This window comes from Lytechinus pictus, chromosome 2 (assembly GCF_037042905.1).
Source record: "Lytechinus pictus isolate F3 Inbred chromosome 2, Lp3.0, whole genome shotgun sequence".
In the NCBI taxonomy this organism is placed as follows: domain Eukaryota; kingdom Metazoa; phylum Echinodermata; class Echinoidea; order Temnopleuroida; family Toxopneustidae; genus Lytechinus; species Lytechinus pictus.
In genome coordinates, this window is record NC_087246.1 from 4,359,518 (window position 1) to 4,381,453 (window position 21,936).

The window sequence follows — 21,936 nt, forward strand, 5'->3', positions numbered from 1 at the left end:
TGCTTGATTTCTTGTCTGTCTATTATTATTTTTTTTTCAATTTATTTATCTTTGTTATTTGTTACTGCAAGATGAAGAATAATACTGTTTATGGGGAAATGTCATTTTTAAAGTGTTTAAGAAAAATGTACTGTCATCAAAGTTCTGACAACACATAGATTTTCTTTGACATTTCTGTTTAGGATTTCTCATAATCCCATCTATAGGAAAAGATAGCCAATTCCTCCTTTCCTGTTATTATTTATTCATTTTGGGGGTCTTTTTATGAACTTGTTAAGCATTATATAGGTTATTTATCACGAATGCCCTCTTTTTCTACTTAAAATGTAAATTGTTGAAGAAGCAATTTGGCCCCTACGCATTTCCTCCGGATAAAGAATCTAATGACGTCGGAGTCTGTAGATACATTTCCGGGCATTGTTATCCACCTGTAACTTCCCCCTCCCCAATCCACCTTTATCTTCTGAAAGTGAGAGATATATGTAATCTATTTCGATACTATTTTCTTTATAAGATGAACTTCAACTTTTGCACAAAGCACCTATCACCTAATTATGACGTCGGTGTTCCACTGGATATTGAGGTGCTATAGTCGTCAATATCTTCTTTACCAAAAGCCTTCCGCCAGAAAATTCTTATACATTTGTTAACTTTTTACTAACAAATGTATGAAATGAAAGTAGACGCCTTCTGCAGGTCCCTGCCACGTTTTAACAGAAAGCGTGTCAAAACTGAGATGCGTAAAGTGGGAAAGACGGGGATTTAGAAATACAGAAAACCCCACAGGCAGTACACCGTAATGATGTGGGTGAGGTGTGAGTGCGAATATATGTGAGGGTGTGTGTGTGTGGGGGGTGAATCAATTCTTATTAAAAGCGGAAAGTGTGTATGTATGATAATGTTTTATTTCCGATCTGCCTATGGACTTATTGTGATAATGTAAAGAGATGGTAAAATTAGCTGCTTGATAAACGATGCATGATTGGGTGAAAAACAACCTTACTAGCTTGCCTTATGCTAAAATGCTAATTCGTTATATCTGAAAAGTAAAATATTTTTGCCTTCAGTTAAAGCAGAAACCTGATGATATGATTTGACAATGATGTTACTTGTATTATCTACTACCCCTTCCCATCCCTCCTCGTCACGTTGTAATATATAATATATTTTGCATAATAGACAAGTAGAGACTTGTCTTTAGAGTATATGAAAAATTAGAAAATTACTCTTTATAACAATATATACATTGTTAACATTGTTATTTGGTAGCAGCAGCGGCACTATTTGTAGCAGTAGCAATAGTTGAAGTAAAGGTAGTAGTAGTAGTAGTAGTAGTACTATAGAAGTAGTAGTAGTAGTTATAGTATTATAAATAGTAGTAGTAGTAGATGATATTGGTTGATGAAACGATTTTTTTTCCAACAGGGATGGAGAGGGGGAATAAAAAGCGAAGCAAACATTGGAAATCAATTAAGGTACTGTTAGATAATTCGGGTTTTTTTTTCTTCAAAACTGACAAAGCAAAAATGAAATATTGAGTGAAAATTGATGCTGTTTTCGAGATCTAAAACAGAAAAGCGGTATTTCAAGAATGAAATATGTAAAAACGGGAAAACAGACAAACGGTTCAATTTTCCGTTTTCCTGTTTTCACATATTTCGATTATTAGTTTTTCCTTTGAAAAACACAAAATTGAATTGAAATTTTCGCTTCCTTTTTCTGTTTTGCGTTCACGAAACCGAAATTTGAATTGAAATCTTTTTTTCCTTTTTCTGTTTCGCCTTCTCGTTTCCTTTCTCCGTTTCGAAATAAAAAACACGAATTATCTGATCGCACCGCCGCGGCGCGCCGTCAAGGTGCGATTAGATAATTCCTTTTCCTTCAAACGGGATATTGAAGACTGCTGAAGTTTTTTTTCCAAACGGGCGGAGCCAGAACTTAGCACCTTTGAATCAAGATATTGGTTAGATAATTCGTTTTTCTGATTTCGAAATGGAAGAAGAAAACGAGATTTCAATTAAATTTTCTGTTTCGTGAACGCAAAACAGAAAAGGAAACGATAGTTTCGATTCAATTTTCTGTTTTTCAAAGGAAAATCTGAAAATTAAAATATGTAAAAACTGTAATACGGAAAAATGAACCGTTTTTATATATTTCATTCTTTAATCTAAATATTGAAAAATGACCGTTTTTCTGTTTTAAATCTCGAAAATATCACTCAATATTTCGTTTTTGCTTTTTCCGTTTCGAAAGCAGAAAAAACGAATAATCTAAGAGTACCTTGATTGAAATTGTGTGGAAGGGGTGGTTTAATTCCACGGTAGACAAAAGATTTGAGTTATTCACTCTAACGGACTGTGATACGATAGAGGTCTTTGTCACACAGTACAAAAAAATGATTAAGCACGTCATTCTAAAATAAGTTGTTTAAACGCTTAAACAATAATTAACATTTTTAAAAACTTTCAGCAGCTTCTTTTTGCTATTTTTAAAAACTGTTTAACCTATTAAAACAACTTGTTTGACATTTTCAGAAACTTGTTATAAATCTTTAAACATTCGTTGTTAGAGTGACGGATTTAAACAACGTGCAAAAATTGGATAACGTTTATACAGTGTACAGTAAAGTGCACTTGTTTGCGAGGGAGCGTATAGCGACTGAGCGAGAAAATTCGCAATTTCCAACCATGAAGATTCATGTTTTGAACTTACTGTCAATGAAAGTTAGCATTTTGAATCTCTATCATTGCATGTGATAATTAATACATTCCAATAAAAGTAAGAATTGCTTATTCATCTATTATTACATACAGTTATGTATTTGTTTGATTTTGTAATATTGATGTATTTATCTATCGAACTTTTTATAAATTAATTGATATATTTATTCAATCAATCATTCATTTATTATTTCATTTGGCAAATAGATTTATTGTCAACTTCTTTAGTGGCCTGGAGGTCGAATTGAAGATTCCTTTAATTTGTAAAATAGTGTATGCCAATAAAAATTGGATTCGATAATTTCGCTTAAGATATTGTAACTGTACGTACATTAATAGTCATAATGGAAACACAACCAGTAGATTAAAGGGTCTATTACACGCATCCCTATTATTATTGTTATCATTATATAGTGAATAAAACAAATGGGAACAATGACATAATTCCCCGTTTATAGTTCTTTTACCATTTACATGCGAGTGAGCTTAGCGACTGGGTATGAAAATTAGTCATTTTCAAAGAGAGATGTGAATGAATTAAAGGTCAAGTCCACCCCAGCAAAATGTTGATTTGAATAAATAGAGAAAAATCAAACTAGCATAATACTGAAAATTTCATCAAAATCGGATGTAAAATAAGAAAGTTATGGCATTTTAAAGTTTCGCTTATTTTTCACAAAACAGTGATATGCACAACTCAGTGACATGCAAATGAGTCAGTCGATGATGTCCATCACTCACTATTTCTTTTTGTTTTTCATTGTTTGAATTATACAATATTTCATTTTTTACAGATTTGACCATAGGGACCGACGTGACTGAATAATATAGTATTAAACAATGCTAATTCCACATGTTCATGGAGGAATTAATCATTGTTTCACTGGACAATGAGGAGAAAATTAGAATGTTTCATATTTCATATAATAAAATACAAAAGAAATAGTGAGTGGTTGACGTCATCAGTCTCCTCACTTGCATACCAAACAGGATGTGCATATAACTATTTTGTGAAATTAAGCGAAACTTTAAAATATCAAAACTTTCTTATTTTAAATCCAATTTTGATGAAATTTTCAGTATTTTGTTTGTCGGATTTTTCTTTTTTTATTCAAATCAATTTTTTATTGGGTTGGACTTGTCCTTGAATATATGATAAATGGAAATGAAAATCTATTCTTTTAATAATATTATTATTCTACATTTCCGTTTCTTTTCTTCCCCATTCTCTTTTTTTCTATTGTTGTTTGGTTGTGGAACTTTGTGGGAGACAAGCTCACTGACCACTTTTATAATCATGTGGGGGTGAGAGTGTGTGTTTGGGGTGTATGTGTGTATACATTTATTATTATTATCATATTATTATCAAGTCATTAGTAAACTTCTGCTATTACTACAACAACAACAACAACAACAACTACTACTACTACTACTACTACTACTACTACTACTACTACTACTACTACTACTACTACTACTATACTACTACTACTACTACTACTACTACTACTACTACTACTACTACTACTACTACTACTACTACTACTACGACTACTACTACTTCTACTACTACTACTACGACTACTACTGCTGCTGCTGCTGCTGCTACTACTACTATACTACTACTACTACTACTACTGCTATTACTACTACTACTATAGTTTCAAGACTCGAAACCCGAGACTCGAACTTAAGCATTTTCGACATTTAATTCAACATCAACGCTTCGGACAAACGTATCTATACAAAAGTTTTTTTTTTCTTTTCTCACAGACTTTCGACAGAAAAAGATTTCTGCATCGGCTATCAAACATCATCAAATACTGCAAAGCGAAACTGTGAGTTCTGACCCTTGATAAAGCTGGAAAAAGGGTTAATACAAGTCATGTATAATGAGAAGAAAATAGAGAAAATTATATTTATACGATGTGAGCTTTTGCAATCCTTAGGATTTACACAATTTTTTTGGGGGGAAGGGACATGATATCACTGATATTTTTAATTGAGGTAACAATAATATAGAAGATTATTACCTATAAAAGGAGAAAATTATTTCTGATTTGTTCTGATCCTTTGAGCGCAATAGATAATGGAAAAGATAAGAGTTGTGAATGTACAAAGATTAATAAGATTACTGAGTATTCATTAAGTTTTTGAAATAATCATGTCATCGATTCCCGTCAGGATTTGGTAAACGTATTATAGACCTATAAAGAAGAGAGGAAAAGTATATATATTCACAAAATATAGCTAGGATATTTTTTGATTGATTGATATATGCTCAGAACATTTATCAAACAATATATAATTTTATCCAAATTCGTTTTGGGGACCGTAGTAAACCTAATATCCATTTTATATTTTTGATCTTATCATCCAAAGCTAATATATTTCTTAAATTAGCACATAGTGTCAAAGAAAATGTTCTGCAGCATCAATCATTTCCAGTATACTTTAAGAAAGATTTTAAGGAGCTGCAGCTTAATGCATAAAAGTTCAAAATACAATTATTTATTGCATTTATGATTATACATGACAATAGATATCCCTTGACCTTCAAACAACGTCAAGAGGCTATGTTAATTCTTTTCGAGTAGCTATTGTTTTTCATCCATTTCCACTTGATTTGGTTTTTTTCTGTAGTTAATACAAATTAGCAGCTGGGATAAACGTTCTTATATATACATATATACCGTATATCAAAATAACAACCCTACAATACAAATTTTACCGTGGGCGGCCAAGTCCAAATCCATAACATCGTCAATCCTTGTTGGCGCTCATGAAAATTCATCAAATGAAGGGATTTTAGGCCTACTTTTCTCTCTCACACTCACCAAGGAAACAAAAATAGTTTCGTTGTCATGGTTATATGGTGTGTTTATCTTGTACTTGTATATCCTGAGCACTATTTTAAATTGCTTTTGTTATCCGTTCGCTATACCGTGTTTAGAAAAAGTAGTCGCCGTTTTGAAAAAAAAAAGAATTTCAGTCTGCGCTGCTAAAAGCACTTTGAACACTGAAAAAAAAGAAAAAAAAATAGACGAGGATTAAGAGATGGGTGTGCAACTGTTCTAGTGTAAATTAGTCAAATCAAAATAGAGAATGAAAAAAGGAATTGATCGTTAGATGACTAAACGAACAAAGAGAAACGATGTTCACCTAGAAATTTGCCCTAATCCGATTTTCTGCTAACATGATGAGCCGGTGCTTGAGCCTTGAAGTACGTATAGCTTTGGGCAATCATGAATATAGATCGCCATTAATGAGCAATGATCCTCGTGCTTCGAACCTCGGGCTTTTCAGTATCTCTGATGTATGCAAATTCAGAAATACACATTGGGAAGGAAAAAAGTCACCATTTCCGTTACCACATTTAGATTTTATAAGTATACGACAAGATAACAAGAGGATAAGATGGACTTTGGGTCGTCATTAAACAAAAGATTTACAATATCAAGGCGCTAAAAACACACACCCTAAAGCTTACTTATTGGTTAAAAACTGTTGCCATCAATTTCATGCCCCGATTATGAGATGTTGGGAGGGAGGGGGGGGGGGGGGGAGGGTATCTCTTTATTCATTGTTCCGGCCAAAAATGAGTATCTCAGGTTTCTGGATATAAATTATAATCACGTATCATCAAAAGTGTCTTTTATTATATCTTTTCAAAAGTGCTCTCTGGTTTTATATGCTTTTTTATTGCCTTGATATGAAACTATTCAAATTATTACATTAAACATTAAGAGAAAGGTAATTAATACTTGAAATTATCAATTAATATGATCTATCGATAAATATTCAAATTGGTGCATTGATAAAAGTAAATGGAAAAAGAATCCCTATGATTTTTATAGTATTTCAATATTTAGAAGAAATGGGAAGAAAAGAAAACTTTGTACAGAACATGTATTGTGATGGAAATTATAAATGTAAATCATTAAGTAAAATAATTTTAGTAGATTTTATTGATGCATTAATACCGAAACAAAACCAATTAGAAAGAAAGTGGACAAAGATACTCATCTTAATGATATTATTACAATATTATACAAATGATGCATGCACATGAGTTCATTATAGGCGATCTATATCCTCACGCGAGTTGAGGCTCTGTTCAATCCATTGCACGAATCCGTTAGGCTGAGTGCAATGGGGTGAACACAGCCTCAACGAGAGTGGATAGGTCGTTTACACACGCTGAAATTTCCTTAACCCCGTACTATAGGTGGGGCTAAATTGCCATTTAGCCCCACCTATAATACGGGGTTAAGCTTAGCCCACTTTCTTTTTACACATCATTTTTGCAAAGTGGGCTAACCCCACCTTTAGTACGGGATTATTTGGCCCTGCAACAAAGCAGGGTTATCCCAGCAATTGCGGTGCTAAGAGCGATAGTACGGGGTTAAGATCGCTAGTGTAAAACGAAAGTGGGCTAAGCTTAACCCCGTACTATAGGTGGGGCTAAATTGCCATTTAGCCCCACCTATAGTACGGGGTTAAGGAAATTTTAGCGTGTGTAAAAAGGTACGAGTGAATGAGCTACCACTAGTCCGGGGTTAGCGAGTTTCGTGTGTGAAAAGCAAGCATTCCTTATCCGGGGTTAGCAATAACAATTTGGCATGTGTGAAAAGGAAAAAAAAATAGTACGGGGTTAAGGATAGTACGGGGTTAGCGATAGTCCGGGGCTAAGAAAATCATGTGTAAAAAGGGTAAAAATGGACGAATGAAGAAGGCATGCATCATTTGCTTTATACAACGAATTTTCAAGATTTTGTTATTTGCAAATAGATAAGAAAATGAAATCATCAAAAGCAGATGGAATTAAGACATATTTTGCCTTTGTCTGACAATTCATTTTCTCTGAAAATATTATTGTTTTCCCGGTTTATGAAAGCAGTTAATGGTTTTTGTTCTTTTGTGACGCACTTTGATTCATGAATCAATGACAATGATGACAATGACATTTATTCCCATGTCACTTATAGAGTGGGTATTGGAGAAACAATCATACAAAATGAAATGTACAAAATCATAAATAGTAATTCATCAAGTAATTTACAAATCATTTAGAGTACATTTAGAAATTTTTTTTTTATAAAGAATACAAATTTTAGCATTAAAAATAATTCTATAATTACGGTTTAAATAGTACCCTAAAGCTTCAAAAATATAATCAAAGTTTACATATGATTTAAAAAAAAAGAAAAATCATAGTAACGACATCATCACATCGTTGGATATTAAACCACAGCCTTTAAAAAAACTCAAAATATTATATTTCGAGCGTAGCAAAGTTTAGAAAAATTTGATAATTAGGCCTACAGTTGAGATAATGGATTAATTAAAGCTTAAAAAAGCCAGCTTATTAACAATATAATTAGCATAAACATTTGTCTAATAGAAGGCAAGTAATGGCATCAGCATATCATTGGCTGTTATACCACTATTCAATTAACAGCTCAAAATATTGAATTTCGAGCATAACTTATTTAGAAACGAAGCATAATTTTCTTGCAAAATTTTACAAGGTTGGAACGGATTTCTGGTTTTTCACAGTTAAATAGTTGATTCATTTTGAGTGTATTCGGTCTTTCACTGTAATATCCTTTAAGATGAAACTTTCTTTCTTTAGAAAAAGAAGGACAAACGAACAAATAGTGAAATTCATTACCAATTGATTGAAGGTTGCATAGTGTACAAAGCCTCATGTTTCTTTGACGGTTTTCATATCTTCCTGAGATAATAGGAAGTCGATGATTTCCACATCGAAATCTACAAAAAGTGATTCTATCTTATTTACTCATATTGATGAGGTAACTTTCTAGTTACCTCATCTGAGTGCGCGCACACAGTCAGCCTTGTTGATGCGCTTACTTCGATGCGTGCAAACACACACACATACAAAATGTACGTATACACACATGCTTAGTGGTACACACTGGAGGAGAAAGCTCAACCGTGCAATGGAATAATACAAAATGCACGGTCGCCGTGCTATGGAAAATAAAATTTGCATGCAGCACAAAATGGATCAAATATTGAATGGCTTTCAACCAATCAAATTACAAGAATCTTTGTATGAGTTGTATAATTATATAATATTGACTGGTCTTGAGGGGAACATCAAATATATTGCCAGCAAAAGAATCATATTGGCCCGAGTCTTTAGACGAGGGCAATATGGGTCTTTTAAGGGCAATATATTTGATGTTCCCCGAAAGAAGGGCAGTCAATATTTTTATTATCATCCAAATCAGATATCTAGAGCAAAAATCATGATAACAGTGATATCTTTTAAGAATAGAGTTCTGTTGTGTCATGATAATATCAGTGTCTAGGCTCTGCACTTTACCATTATGACGTACTTGCAAGCGCCCAGATCTAGGTTGTCTTTATTATGACGTAGATCGTTGGTGCGCGGGATATTATGAAGCGTATCACTTCATTCGCATCCTCAAAGGCCCGGATGTGAGACCAGGGAAAATACAAAGGTATATTTTGCGTCGTCTCTGCATGCAAAGTCAATACGCGCATTGAGACTGAGAAAAATACAAAAAATATACCTATCCCTTCCTGATAATAATAAAATACAGGGAAATACGGTTTTGTAAATGACCAGCTCAGATGTCTGATATGGGTGATAATTATTTTTATACAACTCATACGAAGATTCTTGTAATTTGATTGGTTGAAAGCCATTCAATATTTGATCCATTTTGTGCTGCATGCAAATTTTATTTTCCATTGCACGGCGCCCGTGCATTTTTTATTTTTCCATTGCACGGTTGTGCTTCCTCCTTCAGTGTGTACCACTAAGCATGTGTGTATACGTACGTTTTGTATGTGTGTGTGTTTGCGCGCGTCGAAGTAAGCACATCAACAAGGCTGACTGTGCCGCACTCAGATTCATGAATCAAAGTGCGTCACAAAAGAACAAAAACAATTAACTGCTTTCATAAACCGGGAAAACAAAAAAAAATCAGAGAAAATGAACTGGTAGACAAAGGCAAAATATGTCTTAATTCCATCTGCTTTTGTTGATTTTTGTCTTATCTATTGTAAAATAACAAAATCTAGAAAATTCGCTGTATAAAAAAAATGATGCATGCCTTCATTCGTCCATTATGCGACCTATCCACTCTCGCTGAGGCTGTGTTCACCCCATTGCACGAAGCCGTTAGGCTGAGTGCAATGGATTGAACAGAGCCTTAACTCGCGTGAGGATAGATCGCCTATAAATGAACTCATGTGCATGCATCATTTGTATAACAAAAGAAAACACTCATATGATAATAAAATACTATGTCCATTGACCCAATATGACATTTGACTATGATCATGTGACCTAAGACGTGTGCAAAACAATCATTCATGCTTGATTACCCTTATAAATATCAATGCTTTATGAACTACATGTGTAGATCCAAGTTCTGATGCCAATTCAACAAATGCCCCTAACACGGCCAAAGTTCATCATCATCATCATCCGTTAAAGTATAGTCCACCAGGTTGGTGTATTATCGTACTTGTAGAATTATGCGCAGTCTTAGCGCAATTGGATTTTCTGCACCTCAGCCTTGAAACTGGCTACTGAAGTGCAGTTAACTGTAATGGCAGGGAGAATATTCCACAGTCTAATGGCATCAGGAATAAAAGTTTTCTGATAAGTAACAGTGCGAGCATGTGGGACGTGTAACCTCATCTGATGACCACGAAGCGAAGTGGAAGTAGCAGCCTGGTTGAAGTACTGTACCTTTGGTACATCAACAATTGTGTTAACCAAGCGATAAACCATCACCACCTTGAACTGGGCTCTTCTCTCTTCAAGGGTGGGCCACTGTAGCTGTCGTAGCATATCGGTGACACTACTAGTGCGACGATGGTCTCCCATGGTGAATCTAGCATATCGTCGCTGCACCACCTCCAGCTTCCGGGTGTTGTCCTTGGTGAAGGGGTCCCACACTTCACATCCATATTCCAGGACAGGTCTGAGGAGAGATTTGTAACATAGAACCTTGACGCTTCTTGGGCATGAGTGCAGGTTACGTTGCAAGAATGCATGTGTAGAGTTGGCCTTCTTGGTGACCATGCTAATATGGTGGTTCCTTTTCATGTTCTGATGAATATGAACATCAAGGTATTTTGCAGAGCTGACCTTTTGTAAAGATTGATCATGAATGGAGTATGTCATGTTTAGTGGATTCCGCTTGTTGGTTACTGAGATAGTTTGACACTTCTGAGGATTGAATTTCATAAGCCAGTCTGACTCCCACTTCTGCAAGGAGTCAAGATCCTCTTGAAGTTTGTTGGCATCATCCTGAGATTGGATCTTGCGGTAGAGTAGGCAGTCATCGGCAAACAGTTTGGTTGTTGTCTGAGATGAAATGCAATCAGGTAGATCATTGATGTAGAGTAGAAACAGGAGAGGGCCGAGGACACTGCCTTGCGGCACGCCTGACGAGACTGGGATAGTGTTTGAGGTACATCCATTGACGACTACTCTTTGAGTTCTGTTGTGGAGGAAGTCTTGAATCCAGCGCAGGGTAGTAAGACGAATGCCGTAGAACTTCAGTTTGTATAGAAGTCGGTGGTGAGGGACTTTATCAAAAGCCTTCGAAAAATCTAAAAGGATCATGTCGTACAGTTCGCCTTTGTCAAGTCCTTTGGCAAGGTCATCACAGGTGAAAATGAGTTGGTTGATACAAGAACGTCGCTTATGGAATCCATATTGAGCATCTGTTATAATGTTATTACTATCCAGGTGATCCATAATAGAGCTGCAGAGAACATGTTCTAGGACTTTGCACGAAATAGATGTCAGAGATATGGGTCTGTAGTTCTCTGGATTACTCCTATCTCCTTTCTTGAACACGGGAGCAACATTTGGCATTCTCCAGTCATCTGGGATAATGCCTTGACAGATAGATGCTTTGAAGAGTATCGTAAGCGCTGGGGTAATCTCATTAGCAAGTGTTTTCAGTAATCTGGCAGAAATTCCATCTGGGCCTGTTGTTTTATGAGGATCAAGTCCGGATAACAGCTTATTGACACCAGTTGGAGAAATGTCAATTTCACACATGGATGGATGAGGACTATCACCTTTATCAGGGATGTTGGTGAGACACTCATCCTTCGTAAAGACTGATGCAAACTGTTGATTCAGAGTGTTTGACTTCGAGGTGCAGTCAGATTGGATGATTCCACTTGATGACTTCAACGGAGCAACACCAGTTGTATCACACTTCTTACTCTTCATAAATGACCAGAATCGCTTTGGGTTGCTCTTCGAGTCAGGAGATATGATATTCCTGATGTAGTCATTATATGCCTGTTTACATGCAGATCTTGACTCTTTCTTTAGGGCTCTGTATTTCTCGAAATCTTCCTCGGTACCTGTTTGGCTCTTTGCCCTTGGACTGGCGCTTCTTTTTTCTTGACAAGCGCTTCACTTTAGTATTTATCCAAGGCTGGTTGTAGCGCACAGATGACATTTTTTATGGCACATGTTGATCTTGGATATCAAGAAGATTAGATTTTATGGACAACCACATATCAGAGATAGAGCTGTCAGAGTTAAATCTGGATGTAAAGGACTTGCTGAAGGATATGCATTTCTCTTTCATCTGACGGACTTCTGCTCGTTTCCAGAGGTATATCTTTCGCTTGTTTAGTCCGTTGAGGTGTGATGCGGGAATAGACCATTACAATATCATGGTTAAGTTAATTGACCTTAAGTGACCTTTGATCTTGGTCATGTGACCTGAAACACACATAGGATATTCAGGGATACATGGTTACTCTTATGTCCAAGTTTCATGAACTAGATCTATAAACTTTTAAAGTAATGATGAATATTTCACAATTCCCAAACATGGTCAAAGTTCGTTGACCCTAAGTGACCTTTGACCTTGGTCATGTGGCCTAAAACTCAGGCAGGATCTTCAGTGATACACTATCATCTTCATGTCCAAGTTTCATGAACTAGAACCAAATACTTTTTTAAGTTATGACATTTCAAAAACTTGACCTTGGTTAAGATTTCGATATTGATTCCCCCAACATGGTCTAAGTTCATTTGCCCTGAATGACCTTTGACCTTAGTCATGTGACCTAAAACTCAGGCAGGATCTTCAGTGATACACTATCATCTTCATGTCCAAGTTTCATGAACTAAATCTAAATACTTTTTTAAATTATGACAACATTTCAAAAACTTGACTTTGGTTAAGATTTCGATATTGATTCCCCAACATGGTCTAAGTTCATTTACCCTGAATGACCTTTGATCTTGGTCATGTGACCTGAAACTCGAGCAGAATGTTTAGTAATACTTGATTGCCATTATGTCTAAGTTTCATGAACTAAGTTCATATACTTTCTAAGTTATGAGGATATTTCAAAAACTTAACCTTGGTTAAGATTTCAATGTTGGCGACGCCGCCGTCGGAAAAGCGGCGCCTACAGTCTCGCTCTGCTATGCAGGTGAGACAAAAATGCACGATTACCGTGCAATGGAGAAAAAAAATTGCATGCAGCACAAAATTGATCAAATATTGAATGGCTTTCAGTCAATAAAATGACAAGAATGAATGGCCTTCAACCAATCAAATTGCAAGAATCTTTGTATGAGTTGTATAACACAGTTTATATGACACTTAGATAGATCTTAATAAGATAACAAAATAATATTTCACCAAAAAAATGATTCTCCACTCGCTACAGTCCTCTTCCCCTCGTAATATTTAAAAACAAGACTTGTACACATTTATGAATAAATATAGGCCGAAGGATACAAAATATATCATCACCATCAACTTGAGACTAACTCTACCCAGACAACAATTTGATTAGAATAAGCATAGAAGATTCAGCAAATGTAAAAGTTTGGATTTCATCAGAATTTACATCTGAAATTATTCAAAAACAATGAATTTTGCTTTTGCCCTAACCTTGTGATGATCATGATAATGTATTTTGCAATCCCTTCGCAAAAGCTTTCTTATACATTGCACCAATTCCTTTGAAAATGCAAGTCAAATCTTGATGGACAGCTGAGAGGTATTTGTCGAAAGTTATTGGATCGGGACAGCAGATCGGCCGAATATTTGGACCGGACGACACTGCTGGTTTGATTCACTGATTTTCGACAAAGGTTGTTTTATCATTGAAGGGCTTTTGACAAAAAAAATCTCTGCGTTATAGAAAGCGTCTACTTGTGATTGGGAAAATTCCCTATTGCTCGATTTACACCGCTTTTCTTCAATGTCAGGATAAAAATATAGATTTCCCCATGCATGTCATGTTTTACACGAAATCATCCAATATGATTTCGGACAACGGAACCTTTCCAATGTAGGCCTACTATACACACTATATGCCTAATTGATGAAAAATAGATCCATGAATTTTCATTTCATCTTATTTTCTACTAGTCAAATGTCAAGCTTATCAGTTTGTAATACGTGTTGAAATCTTAAACAGATTTGATGCTCAAGCGTTATTCCACGTTATTTTATTTGATAGAAAGCACAGACTCTTGTCTGTGATAAATCAAAACATTGTCAAATCCGACTCAAATCTCCATCCTAATCTATGACCGGGGTAATAGTAATTACAATATAAAGCGTTTAGAAACAAAGCATATTAAACGATATTAATGTACTATTATCATTATCATCATCATTATTATAATGTTTTATTATTATTGTTTTGTTGTTATATTATTATTAATGTCATAATCAACATCATCATTAATTTCTGCTTAATCTCTAATTCAACAACACAAACTCAACCAGGTCAACCAGGTACCGAATCTTCTCCCATGCACATTATTCGCACAGTTCACCTGTATATCACAATTTGTGGACTAAAAAAAGGGGTAAAGATGTGAAATAAGCCCTATAAAAATATTAAACACGTTCACTTCTTTCCTTTTCTTTTTTGCTGTCTTGTCCTGTTCTGTCCTGTTTTGTTTTGTTTGTGTGTGTGTGTGTGCCTTTTTTGTTTTTGTTTTGTTTTTAGTTTTTAGTCCTGTCTTGTCCAAGTGATTGTCTGTTCACACACTCCTGAACTCAGGGTTTGTTTCTTTATACAGCAGGGGTATAATATAATATTTTTTTGTTAATTGTAACATAGTGGGTAGCAAAAAAAGCTTGACCCAACTAGTATTCTTTTTCATTGTACAAACCTTTTTAATTTACGATTTGAATGTCATTGATCAAAGATATACTTTAATTAACTATTTATTGCAGGGAACCCATACTAACAAGCTTTGCTTTCCAGTGGGTTCCCTTTTTTCATTTCTGTATATTATATTTTTTGTGTTTTGCTTTACATTGTAACTTTTGTTAAATTTTGGAATGAAAAAGAATAAATGCAATCAATCAATCAATCAGTTTGATTTAAAAAGTCTTAATTGTAAAGGTTAAACTACCAACCTTTTAACCTGGGCAATACTGTATCAATTTGTACATTTTTGTAAAAATTGATTTACCTTTTCTCACAGTAATTCTCTTTTCTAGAATTATTACGAAGTCATACTGTAGTTATGATTGATCACACTTAGCGAGAAATCTCTGATTTCCCTTGAGATCAAGCGAGTGTTCTCATATAACAGTAATGAATCACATTAAATGCAAATATATCATACCAAGATGAAGTTACACAGCCTTCGATTTGATTAAGGGAACAAAAATATCAAATTGCTTATACCAAGTTAAACTGAGACAATGCAAACTGAGCAGTAATGGACTTTCGTAAAAAAATCTAGTACGGTTTCAATGTTAAGGATACATTTTTTTGTTGTAAAATAGTAATCAAGGAAATAATATACCTTTCAACTGCAAGGAATGCTTAGATATAAAATAACAGGAGAAAATCCCTAACATTAATGTACATGTATTACATTTGCTTCAGCAAGATAATGGAACAAGCTTCCCATTACTTTGAGATCCGATACTTCTCTTTATATATTTAAGAAACAGTTGAAAACTTTCTTGTATCCAGTCAATTCGATCTACAGTTTAAACGCTATGATATAGTTTATTATGTATAGCGTTCCTAAATGCCTTATTTATTTTTATCATTATATGCATCTCCTTTGAAATCTAATTCGCTTTATTCATTACATTTATTTCCATTTCCCACAAACGCAAACGTCGTTTTTTGTCGTATAACTTGACATTAAGGTAATAATAAACATAATGGAAAAAAGTAAAACATAGACAAGATAAAGGTGCAACAAATTGTTAATAAAATTGATAAAATGCCAGTTTGTAGTGTGCAGCCTTATCTAAAATATTCCTTTAAAAAGTATAGCAAAATGAGAAAACGACAATAGAGTATAATACCACTTAAAAAAATAGTTTAAACAAGAAAGTTAAAATGAGAAATTAAGAATATGAAGATTTTCAGAATCTTGCCCCGACACCCATGCATGACGAGACACACGGATGAAGCAAGGAATGATTTAATGTTCATTATGACGTCAACGTTATGTACTTTATAAAATAATTGTTAGCGAGTGAGTGATTAAGAGTTAAAGCAATTAAGAATTGTCCTGGAGAATTCTTAATTTTGAAATCCTTGATCTTATCATTAAAAGTGCACCAGAGCAAAGGCCCTTCCAGATTAAATATTGATATTTAGCAAGGACTGTTCGGGGTATTTGGGTAAGGTAATCATCTTCATAGTATTAGAAAGAAAGTTACTGTTGCTGTATATGTGATGGAAGAAATGAGGGAAATCGAAGGACATTGCACTTTTATTTAGGTACTGAAAACAATTATGTTATACGTATTACCACGAGTATATGCGAAACGCAAAAGCTCAATGACTCTGAGTGATGGTTGATGGGGGGGGGGGGGGGCTATACATTATCACATGATTGAATATTGACTAATCAGCAGACCGGTGTGCATTTGAGAGTGTTGGCGGAGTCTTCTTCTCAGTTTCAAGCAGACCTGTGTGCCCCAAGAAAGGAATGGTGGAAATGTTTTCTCGGTTTTCAGCAAGAAGGCCGGTGTGTGAATTGTTGTGAAAATGTCCAGTCAGAATATAGGTCATTTGATTACCCATATTGGAAAGAATATGTATTATAGTTTTATATTTGTCTCTATTTCACATTAATTATTGCGATAAAATAAGTGAATTTCAGGTCAGAAAAAGATGCCTAATCGATAATAGACATGATTTTTTCCCCTGTTGTGCAATTTTTTTTGTTTTATTTTTGGCCCAAACGATATTCATATCATGATAAAACTGAAAGTCTGTACTTTCTTATTATGTCAGCAGGCTTATGATGTGTCCCCGCTCAAATTGGCGATTTTCGAGGTGTTTTTCTGACTCATTCGGTAGAATACATGGTAAGGGTTTGATCTTTGCAATGGAGTTTGGGGGCCAATTTGCCCATCGATCAGTCTTGTTTTCCATCGTGCGGGTGTCCTGACAACCCTTTACTCCTGAGTCGGGGTTATCGGTTTGAGCATTCCCAACTCCCTGGTTTGAGTGCCCTCACTCATGAGTTTGGATAATGGTTTGAGTGCCCTCACACCTACTCACTATCAATTTGGGGTTAACGGTTTGAGTGCCTTCACATCTCCTCACTCCTGAGTCGGGGTTATATCGGTTTGAGCATTCCCAACTCCATGGTTTGATTGCCCTCACACCTCGCTACTGAGTCGGGGTTGGCGGTTTGAGTGCCCTCACAGTTCCTCACTACTGAGTTGGGGTTGAAGGCTGGAGTAAAAATGGTTGTATGATTTTCGACAAATTCAAGTAACTGTCCGGCAGGTAGAACTTAACAGGAAGCTCTGCTTCTTTTTTAGTGTTTCATTTCTCATGTTTTCTACATCATGTGTAATCAAGCTATTGATTTTGAGTATGTTTCTAATATTTCTTTCCAATTTATTTTAATTTTAAGAACCATTTTTGCTATATCTTTTGTTTTTTAACTGTTCATTTGACACATGAGATTTAAAAACGATTGAACCAGACTGAAAAGTTTGAACTGAACTAACAGCGAGAGTGCGGGAGTACGTGAACGAAAGTGTGGACACAATTCGGCTTTTTGTTGGATATAAATATCAGGATTTTATCATTTTCAGCTTATATATCAAACTTCTTACTACCACAATGAGTGTTCCTACCACTTCAAAATGCGGTCCAAATCTCGGATTGAGAAAGATAGCTTTGAAGCCACTGAGCTGCCACCGAAAGGGGACTTCGAAGTACGAGGCCAGCTAGTGCTAACGGCACGAAGATTTCGATCTCAAGTCTAGCTGACATTGACTCAAAACTGTAAGCCTGTTTCATTGTTGTTTGAAGAACTTTTTATAGTGTTACCCTCAATTACCTTTTAACGCTTGAGTAACATTTTAAAAACTTTTTTGTTATATTCTGTTTACGCCTGTTTACTTCTTTTATTGTAATTGCCTATCACTATGCCTCCAAAATATCCATGTATTTATTGCTAGAAAACATTTAGAAATAATCAGAATGCTATGCTTTGTATTAACTGTAAAAACTGGGGACATTTGGATTGCTCTGGCATGTCATTACCATTTTTCAGATCAAACACCGACTGGAAATGCGATTGTTGTCTGTGGAAAGAGCTACCCCTTCATAAATGTTCCAATCAATCTGTGTTAATGAACTTAAATAATTCTGATTTAGATCAGACAGACTTAAATCTAGCAGATAATACAGTAAACATGTCAGTCCATAATGAGAGTTGGAACTCTAATCACTTATATTTCCAAGTAGACACTAAGGGACTTAAAGTTGCCCATTTAAACATTAGAAGTCTTCGCAATAAAATTGTTGATATACAATGTTTTCTTAAGCGCTGTCCATGTCATCTAATGTCATTGTCTGAAACCTGGTTAGATGAGACTATTGACAGTAATGAATGCTATATTGAAGGTTTTTCATACTTGGAGAGAAAAGACAGAGGTTAATTGTTAAGGTGGCGGAGTTTGCTGTTATATTCAACAAGGCGTACCTTATATTAGGAGGCACGATCTTGAAAGTAAAAATTTAGAATTGATCTGGAATGAACTATAGCCAAAAAATGAAGCCAGTTTGTATGTGATCATCATTATTTTATCGAAAACCGAATTGCACCTCATCTTTCTTTGATGAATTAGATAATAATCTTGAACAAGTATTTTCATTCTCAGAAAGAATAATATTAGCGAACTGATAGACAAGAGTAATGACGCTATCAAAAGACTTCGTGAAGTACATTCACGTTTCACTTTTAAAGAGATAACTGTTGACTTTGTAAGGAAGGAATTGAATAACACCAAAAATCTGTAGGCCTTGACGACGTCCACCCGAGATTGTTAAAACTCAGCGCACAATCGGTTATCATTCCTCTTGTGTGCATTTTCAACCAGTCCATACAATCTGGACAAATTCCCAATGATTTTAAGCTGGCTAAAGTAATCCCTATTCCCAAAACAAAGACTGCTAACGAACTCAACCATTTTCGCCCCATCTCCCTTCTCTCGATCGTTTCCAAAATTTTAGAAAGAGCGGTCCACTCCCTATTAATGGAATATCTTCACCACGAAGAATTGATGTTTCATCGGCAGTCAGGTTTTAGACGTAAACATTCCACCTCGACGTGCCTAACATAGTTTTTTGTATATGTTATACGATAACATTGACAAAGGCCGAGTAAAAGGTGCTCTGTTTTTTTTTTTTTATACTTTAGAATAGCCTTTGATATTATCCCTCACGATATCCTTATCAAGAAATTATATTATTTTGGAATAAGAAATATAGAGTTAAAATGGTTTGAATCATACTTAATTGGAAGAAAGCAATGTGTGTCATATAAAGGCACTACTAGTGATTTTCTGTCTGTTCATTAAGGAGTACCACAGACGGTTCAATTTTGTGCCCTCTACTGTTTTGTATGTTCATTAATGACATTAGTAATTTAACCGTGCATTCTAATACTAATATTTCTCTGTATGCAGAAGATACTGCAATATTCATGATATTCTCTTCTGGATATGGTGTTAAAGCTGTTCAAACACAGAAGTGTTTTAAGTAAATGGTTAAAAGAAAATGGTTTGGTTGTTAATACATATAAAACGAAAATTATGTTATTTTCAAGTCGGAGGAAGGTACACCCAGTCAAGTTACAGATATATGGTAAATCCAAAAAAAATTTAACTAAATTTAAATATCTGGGTGTCACCTTCAGTCATATTCTGGACTGGTCTTTTCACGTCAGTTCCATCAATAAAAAATTCATGAATTTTACAATGTTCTATAACATGCATGCGGAGAATCAGGCACTGTCTGGCAAAAAACGTACTCGCCCATTTGTACTTTTCTTTAATCCTTCCTCATATCGACTACTGTTTTTACTGTTTGGGGATCATTAAAAGTGAAAGATTTGCAGCGACTACAGAAGTGTCAAAACAAATATTGTCGTTTGGTATTAGATGCCGACTTTTATACCCCAGTCCCGAATATGTTGCACTCTCTGAAATTGAAATTTGTTAAAAATAGAGTGAATTATAATTACCAAGTATACTTATGTATAAAGCTTTAAACGGTCTTGCTCCTGGTTATTTAATGCAAACAATGCCTCTGAGACCTAATCATTATCAAGATTACTAGATCAATCTCATCACAAAAATTGTATCTCGCAAAACCAAGAACCGAGTATAAAGCAGTCGTTCTCCTATACATGTATAGCAGCAAAACTATAACTTATTTCCAGTACCAAGTGCTCTGCTTCACTTCCTATCTTTAAACGAAACGTCCGTAAATTCCAAGTAAGCTAATATTTTTTCTACTGTTTTTTGTCATAGTATGTATAGGCCTTAACCCCCCATTGTCATTTGTTTATTATGTATATATATTATTTTTGTATTGAGTATTTTAATTGTACATGTTATAATCCCGTTTGTAATTGTGATTGTGTAATATAATGTTCGAATTGTGAATGATATCAGGGCTCCCTTGTAAAGCAGGCCTGTGGCTTGAATGGGACTACCCTGCTCTTTATAAAGAAAACGTGAATAATAATTATAATAAAGGAAACCTTTGTTAAACAACCAATTTTGTTACATGTTAATTCGGAATCGTTTCCTTTTTTTAGAAATATCACATTCCAAACTCAAGATGGGAAAACAAGGAGTTCTAATCATGAAATTATATTGCTTTTATCGAATCTTGCTGATGTTGAACATCAGTTATTCTTTTGTCCCATCCACACGAAGCTCAATAATATAAATTTGTTACATTCTATGTTGGAATGTGATATGAGCAGACTCGTGAAATTCGAGAAGGACGTTGAATTAATAGGTTGGCAGGTATGATTTAATAACGAAAATGGGAATGATAAAATGAAAATAGAATACAGACCTCAGCATTTCAGTTATTTGCTTTTGAAAATGAAGGACAGAAAAGAAGGTTTCATTCTTTGTTCAAATGGAACGATTTAAACTAGGAATCTCTAGCCCAAAGAATGTTTATCTTTCCGAGCTTCCGTTCACTCCTTTATGTACAAATGCTAACTCTATGTTGCGTATAGTAATACGTAAAGTGAGTGACAGCTTTTGCCTATTCTATTCCCAGTGATATGGTAATCATGCTTTTAACACTAAATCCATTTAAATGTATAGCCTGATATTGTATAAGGAAAGCAGGAAGAAATGACCTCTTCGTGGCCTGTATTTTTTTGTCTAAATAGCATGTTGAAGTATTTTGCCGTATAATGTTGGCTCCTCCTCTTTCTCCTCCTCCACTCTGCCTCTCGACTCAATTATGTCAAAATAATTATACCCGACAGCATACATATTGGTGTAATCTTCGAAGATTTAAACGCAGAACACTTGGTCCGATGCGCCAATTATAAAGACGTCTTCCTGCGATAAAGAGGTATACACTTCACCATTATTACTCATGGCACCTCGTGGCAGGAGAAGGGATTTGATAGCAAAGCTTGTGACGTGGTTTGATGCCGAGATGACTTCACTAAGTGGAGAATGCGTAGATGACTCGCCTTGGTAACGGTGAGACTCAATGTCCAAGCTTTTTATCTTGTGTTCACTTAGTTTGATTTAGTATGAAAACGGAGCGTGTGTGTCGCGATATATGGAGTGGTAGATGTGACAATCATCACTCTGTGAGCTGATATCGTTGGTTAACTCTATTGGTGTTGATGATGGTTGCCTATCTTTATGCTTTA